Genomic DNA, 7,286 nt, shown 5'->3' with positions numbered 1-7,286 from the left:
TGGGATCCGGGAGGCGAATGGCACCTCATCTGGACTTCCAGGGAAACCCGGCCATCTGGTCGCCCCATAGGAAAGCATTGGGTGCGACCAGATGGCCGAGGCGAGAGGGGCGACCAGATGACCGGGACCAAAATGACGCCAATCTGCCTGCCCCGAGCCTCCGCAGGAGGGCTCCCGCCTGCCCTTGCAGGGCTCGGGGGCTGAAGGGCTCCGGGGCTCGGGGACTGCAGGGCTCCGGGGCTGCAGGGCTGAAGGGCTCCGGGGATGCAGGGCTGCAGTGCTGCCGGGCTGCAGGGCTGCAGGGCTACCGGGCTCCGGGGCTGCGGGACTGCAGGGCCCTTGGGATCCGATGCTCCGGGGCTGTAGGGCTCCCGGGCTCCGGGGCTCGGGGACTGCAGGGCTCCCGGGGCTCCAGGGCTCCAGGGCTGCAGGGATCCTGGGCTGCAGGGCTCCCGGGCTGCAGGGCTCCGGGGCTGCTGGGCTCGGGGGCTGCAGGGCTCCGGGGCTCCAGGGCTCATGGGCACCAGGGCTCACAGGCTCCAGGACTGCAGGGCTCCTGGGCCGCAGGGCTCCAGGGCCCCGGGGCTCCAGGGCTCCGGGGCCGCAGGCCTCAGGGGGACTCTGAAACCCCACGCTGGGCCTCAGGTATGGGGGGATGGCCCGGGACCCATGGAGCCCGTCCCGGGTACTTTGCCACGCCGCAGGCTGGAGGAGGGAGCCCTGGACGCCGGGAGGTGTTGCCCGGTCATCGCCCATCTAGTCCCTGGCAGGGAACTGCCAGCCCTGGAAGGGTGTCCGGGCATACCCTTGCCCCTAGTAATCCGGAGGAAGGCTACTCCTCTTTCTGGGAACCCGTGCGTGCCGAGTGACGGAAGGGACCCAGGGCGCCAATGTGCCTGACCTCCTGGAGCCCTGGCTGGGATCCGGGAGGCGAATGTCACCTCATCGGAACTTCCAGGGAAGCCCGGCCATCTGGTCGCCCCATTGGGAAGCTTTGGGTGCGACCAGATGTCTGAGTGGAAAGATGCGACCAGATGGCTGGGACCGACATGACGCCAATCTGCCTGCCCCGAGCCCCAGCGGGAGGGCTCCCGCCTGCCCTTCCGGGGCTCCGGGGCCGCAGGGCTCTGAGGCTCCAGGGCTCCAGGGCTCCATGGCTTTGAGGCTGCAGGGCTCCGGGGGCTGCAGGGCTCCGGGGGCTGCAGGGCTCCCGGGGCTCCGGGGCTCCAGGGCTCCAGGGCTCCCGGGCTGCAGGGCTTCGGGGCTGCAGGGCTCGGGGACTGCAGGGCTCTGGGGCTCCTGGGCTCCAGGGCTTGGGGACTGCAGGGCTCCGGGGCTGCGGGGCTCCAGGGTTGCAGGGCCCGGGACCCATGGAGCCCGTCCCGGGTACTTTGCCATGCCGCGGGCCGGAGGAGGGAGCCCCGGATGCCTGGGAGGTGTTGCCTGGGAACACAGCCCATCTGGTCCCCAGCAGGGAACTACCAGCCCCAGGAGGGTGTCCGGGCATACCCTTGCCCCTAGTAATCCGGAGGAAAATGACCCCCCTTTCCTGTAATCCGTGCCCTCAAGGTGACAGAGGGGACCCAGGGCGCAAACGTGCCTGACCTCCTGGAGCCCTGCCTGGGATCCAGGAGGTGAATGGCTCCTCATCTGGACTTCCAGGGAAGCCCGGCCATCTGGTCGCCCCATAGGAAAGCATTGGGCGCGACCAGATGGCCGAGGCGAGAGGGGCGATCAGATGGCTGGGACAGAAAGGGCTGCCCATCCCGAGGCCTTTTTGGTAGGGCTCCCGCCTGCCCACGCTCCGGGGCTGCAGGGGTCCGGGGCTCCGGGCCTGCAGGGCTGCAGGGCCCGAGGCTGCAGGGCTCTGGGGCTGCAGGGCCCCGTGGCTGAGGGGCTCTGGGGTTTCAGGGCCCGGGACCCATGGAGCCCGTCCCGGGTACTTTGCCACGCTGCGGGCCGGAGGAGGGAGCCCCGGACGCCTGGGAGGTGTTGCCCGGGAACACAGGCCATCTGGTCCCCAGCAGGGAACCACCAGCCCCAGGAGGGTGTCCAGGCATACCCTTGCCCCTAGTAATCCAGAGGAAAATTACCCCTGTTTCTTGTAATCCGTGCACTCGAGGTGAGAGAGGGGACCCAGGGCGCAAACGTGCCCGACCTCCTGGAGCCCTGCCTGGGATCTGGGAGGCGAATGGCACCTCATCTGGACTTCCAGGGAAGCCCGGCCATCTGGTTGCCCCATAGGAAAGCATTGGGCCGACCAGATGGCCGAGGCGAGAGGGGCGGCCAGATGACCGGGATTAAAATGACGCCAATCTGCCTGCCCCGAGCCTCCGCGGGAGGGTTCCCGCCTGCCCCTGCAGGGCTCCGGGGCAGCAGGGCTCCGGGGCTGCAGGGCTGAAGGGCTCCGGGGATGCAGGGCTGCAGGGCTGCAGGGCTCCCGGGCTCCGGGGCTGGGGGCCGCAGGGCCCTGGTGCTCCGATGCTCCGGGGCTTCAGGGCTGCAGGGCTCCGGGGCTACAGGGCTACAGGGCTCCGGGATTCGGGAACTGCAGGGCTCCTGGGGCTCCAGGGCTCCAGGGCTGCAGGGCTCCCGGACTGCAGGGCTCCTGGGCTGCAGGGCGCCCGGGCTGCAGGGCTCCGGGGCTGCAGGGCTCCGGGGCTGCAGGGCTCCGGGGCTCCAGGGCTCACGGGCTCCACGGCTCACGGGCTCCAGGACTGCAGGGCTCCTGGGCCGCAGGGCTCCAGGGCTCCAGGGCTCCAGGGCTCTGGGGCCGCAAAACTCAGGGGGGCTCTGAAACCCCAGGCTGGGCCTCAGGCAGGGGGGGGACGTCCCGGGACCCATGGAGCCCATCCTGGGTACTTTGCCACGCCGCAGGCTGGAGGAGGGAGCCCCGGATGCCTGGGAGGTGTTGCCTGGTCATCGCCCATATGGTCCCTGGCAGGGAACCGCCAGCCCCGGAAGGGAGTCCGGGAATACCCTTGCCTCTAGTAATCTGGAGGAAGGCTACCCCTCTTTCTGGGAACCCGTGCGTGCCGAGTGACGGAAGGGACCCAGGTCACCAATGTGCCTGACCTCCTGGAGCCCTGGCTGGGATCTGGGAGGTGAATGTCACCTCATCGGAACATCCAGGGAAGCCCGGCCATCTGGTCACCCCATTGGGAAGCATTGGGTGCGACCAGATGTCTGAGTGGAAAGATGCGACCAGATGGCCGGGACCGACATGATGACAATCTGCCTGCCCCGAGCCTCAGTGGAAGGGCTCCTGCCTGCCCTTCCGGGGCTCTGGGGCCGCACGGCTCTGAGGCTCCAGGGCTCCAGGGCTCCAGGGCTCAGGGGGTCTGGGGCTCCAGGGCTCCGGGGCTCCAGGGCTCCGGGGCACCAGGGCTGCAGGATTCCGGGGCTCTGGGGCTGCAGGGCTCCGGGACTCCAGGGGTCCAGGGCTCGGGGCTGCAGGGCTCCGGGGGCTGCAGGGCTCCGGGGCTCCGGGGCTCCAGGGCTCCCGGGCTGCTGGGCTCCGGGGCTGCAGGGCTCGGGGACTGCAGGGCTCCGGGGCTCCGGGGCTTCAGGGCTCGGGGACTGCAGGGCTCTGGGGCTGCAGGGCTGCGGGCCTTCAGGGTTGCAGGGCCCGGGACCCATGGAGCCCGTCCCGGGTACTTTGCCATGCCGCGGGCCGAAGGAGGGAGCCCCGGATGCCTGGGAGGTGTTGCCAGGGAACACAGCCCATCTGGTCCCCGGCAGGGAACCGCCTGCCCGGGAGGGTGTCCGGGTATACCCTTGCCCCTAGTAATCCGGAGGAAAATGACCCCCCTTTCTTGTAATCCGTGCCCTCAAGGTGACAGAGGGGACCCAGGGCGCAAACGTGCGCAACCTCCTGGAGCCCTACCTGGGATCCGGGAGGTGAATGGCACCTCATCGGGACTTCCAGGGAAGCCAGGCCATCTGGTCGCCCCATAGGAAAGCATTGGGCGCGACCAGATGGCCGAGGCAAGAGGGGCGACCAGATAGCCGGGACCGAAATGACGCCAATCTGCTTGCCCCGAGCCTCCGCGGGAGGGCTCCCGCCTGCCCTTGCAGGGCTCCGGGGCTGCAGTGCTCCGGGGCTCCGGAGCTCGGGGACTTCAGGGCTCCGGGGCTGCAGGGCCCCTGGGCTGCAAGGCTTTGGGGGCTCCAGGGCTCGTGGACTGCAGGGCTCCCTAGGGACAGGTGCGTCCTTTACTGGTCAAAGAGAGAGCGTGGTGCAGAGGTCTTGCCACTAGGGACAGGTGTGTCCTTTTATGGTCAAAGAGAGAGGGTGGTGGAGAGCTCATGTCACTAGGAACAGGCGGGTCTGTTTCTTGTGTTAAAGGGAGAGGGTGGTGTAGAGTTCGCGCCACAAGGGAAAGTCGGTCCTTTCCTGGTCATTAAATACAGAGGGCAGTCCAGAGCTCAGGTTAGGAACAGGTGGGTCTTTTCCTGGTCTTTAAAGAAAGATGGCCATGCAAAGCACATACAACTAGACACAGGTGAGTCAGTTCCTGGTCATTAAAGAGAGAGGGTGGTCTAGTGTTCTTCAACCCTGTTTTTCTTTCTCCCCCAATATATTTATGCAGGAGTCGATTAAAGCATGCCCCATCATGTCACCGTGACAAGAATGCTTTGCGCTTTTGCCGGTCAATCTCCTGTCTGGAAGTCTGGTTTTATTGTCAGTTTCGTCATATTGGCTTCCAGACCACCTGGTGACCATTTACTGCAAACTGACCTGTCCACGAGATGGCTTCCTCTGATTATTTTGGCCTACTCTCTTATAGGTAATTCAAAGTCTGAGTAGTCTGCAAGACCTTTAATGGAATTCTTTTTATGTTTGAAGGCTTTTCTTTTTGAGAGAATTGAGGTAAAGTAATTTTAGTATTCCCAACAGGTGTGCCTCACCACTGGCACATCTGCCTTATAATAATAAATTAGGACCCAGATCCTGTCTGTAATCATTGCAACCCTTATCCAACATTTCTCTACAGGGTCACAAATGATTATTACCCTATATCACCATTCTTGTATCTCATTTAGCCCTGATACAGGTAAAAACAATAGACGATTGCTTATCTCCCAAAGCAGTGCCAATTTAGGGGCTTCTCTCACAGACAATACTTCGACCTTCCTTCTCTTGTCTTCCCATTAACTCTATCTTTAGAAGTTTCATTGTCTCCCATATTCTTGAAAAGAAAACAACATTCTAACTATACCCCCAAAGTAATATTGGCTATAGGTCTAACTAGACAACTTTCTGTGATATATCCCTAACCCAAAAACTCAACCCTCTTCCAAATCTTGCCAAACCTAGTTGGGGACCTCCAACCCCTTTATCCAAGCACCACTCACGGTTTTCCACGCTCTGCCACTTACCCCCATGAATTTGATTCAAACCTGTTTTTGTATAATACTTTGTACAATATCCTGTTTTGTATAGTAATTTGTGTAATACCCGCAAAAACAGTTGTCCATAAACACTCTGCTATTGTTACTGCCCACTCAAATCTGAGTTTATACTTCATTTACGCACTGCCCTCATTTTAGCAGTAGATCCCCTACAGTACTATGAGAGGGATTACTATAGAGAAACTCCTTCTGGGTTCAGTACTCTGGGGGAACTCAGTTCTAGTAGGAAACTTTACTCAAGAACCTACTCCATTTTTCCTTTAGAAATTCCTTGCTCTCCATTTCTAATTATGATCAGTAAGTTTTTTTCACTTTAAAATTATTGTTTTCAGCTCCAAAAATAGCTTATCTCATGCTTTATGCACTATCTCATAAATTGGACAATTATATAAGTTGATTAGCACAATTCCAGTGACACTAGTGTGACCACTGTTTATCTTATATATGTGTTGATTATTGCTGTAACCCTGAGGAAGCCTCAAGTCTGTGTGCATTAGAAGGGCGAAACACGTTTTGGCTGTGTAGTGCACCTTTTGCCTCACCTCCAGTGGAAGTCAAGAGGAGCATTTGTTCAGACTAAGTACCATTCTACTTTTCTACCGATGAGCGTTTATGTTACTTAAGCACGGACAATGTATACATTCATGATAGCTTAAGGAGCATAACTTACATAATATACAATATATAACTGGACTAGCTGTTTACTTTGCCTGTTGCTTTGCACCAATGGGAGGAACAATATATAGAAGACAGTATGCTAGTTTTTAATTAGTGTCAGCAGCATCCCTTCATTCCTTTGATCTAGTCATTTCTGGGCTTGAGGGCACAACCAAGGCACAAGTGGGTGCAGCAAAGACCACAGACTACTAAACATAAATAATGGGCTACTACTAGGCAGAAATGGAGTAGAGACATCTTCTCTTTTCCATTAAAGGGGGGAGGGGCTGCAGGTCACCAGACTTAGGCTAACTCCATCTTGGTGTTAAAGGTCAGGGGCACAGACCTGCATTCAATGGTGTGTCTTTCTTTAGATGGTGCAACCTCGGATGGATGATTCTTAAACATAATCAATATTTAGTGGCATTTGGATTAGGATAAAGTGTGTTTGGAGGGTGCTGATTGGTCTAGTGGAGTACATAAATATGACAGCAAGTGGGTGGGTGATGGAGAAGCAGGAAGGTAAAAGGGTCTAAATGCTGAGCCCTGAGAAAGGAGATGGCTGATGTGTTTCAAGGCGCTAGAAATGGAGGGAAGGTGTTCAATGAACCAGCGCCTAGGTGTGTTTGTAAAGACTTCAAGAAATGTGTCTAAAAGAAGTAGAAATGTAAAGAAATGAAAGGCATAAGAGGCTTAACTTACTGGCAGCTGCAGTTGTGGTATCTGGTGAGGTTTGTCCAACTGTGGAGACAAAAAGTTATGATTAGAACATTCAGGGGAGCTGGAACAATTTTCCTGGTGGGGGTTGCCATCAGTGTTACATCACTGAAGTACTAAGGATAATGGCAAACCCCAGCATATCAGAAAGAACAATGATAGATAAATGAGCCACGCCTACTCAGCAGCAAAGTTGTAATGGTGTGGTATGTAGCTGGCAGTGCATTGTGGGGGCGGGCTGTTGGGGGACACTGACTGAAAATATTTTATTAACGCATTCACCTGTTCTTGGGGCTGTTGTTCTATCTGTTGTTGCTACTGTTGTGGCTGCAGATGTGGCTATTGTTGTTATTGCTGTTGTGGCTGCAGTGGTAGCTACTGTTGTTGGTTCTGTAGTGGCAGCTGTAGTGATGGCTGTTGTTGCTGCAGTTGTACCAGCTGTTGTAGCTGCTGTTGTAACAGCCGTTGTTGCTGCTGTTGAAGCAGCTGTTGTTGCT

Source organism: Lissotriton vulgaris, chromosome 6 (genome assembly GCF_964263255.1).
Source record: "Lissotriton vulgaris chromosome 6, aLisVul1.2, whole genome shotgun sequence".
Taxonomy (NCBI): domain Eukaryota; kingdom Metazoa; phylum Chordata; class Amphibia; order Caudata; family Salamandridae; genus Lissotriton; species Lissotriton vulgaris.
Note: the sequence above shows the minus strand (reverse complement) of the source record.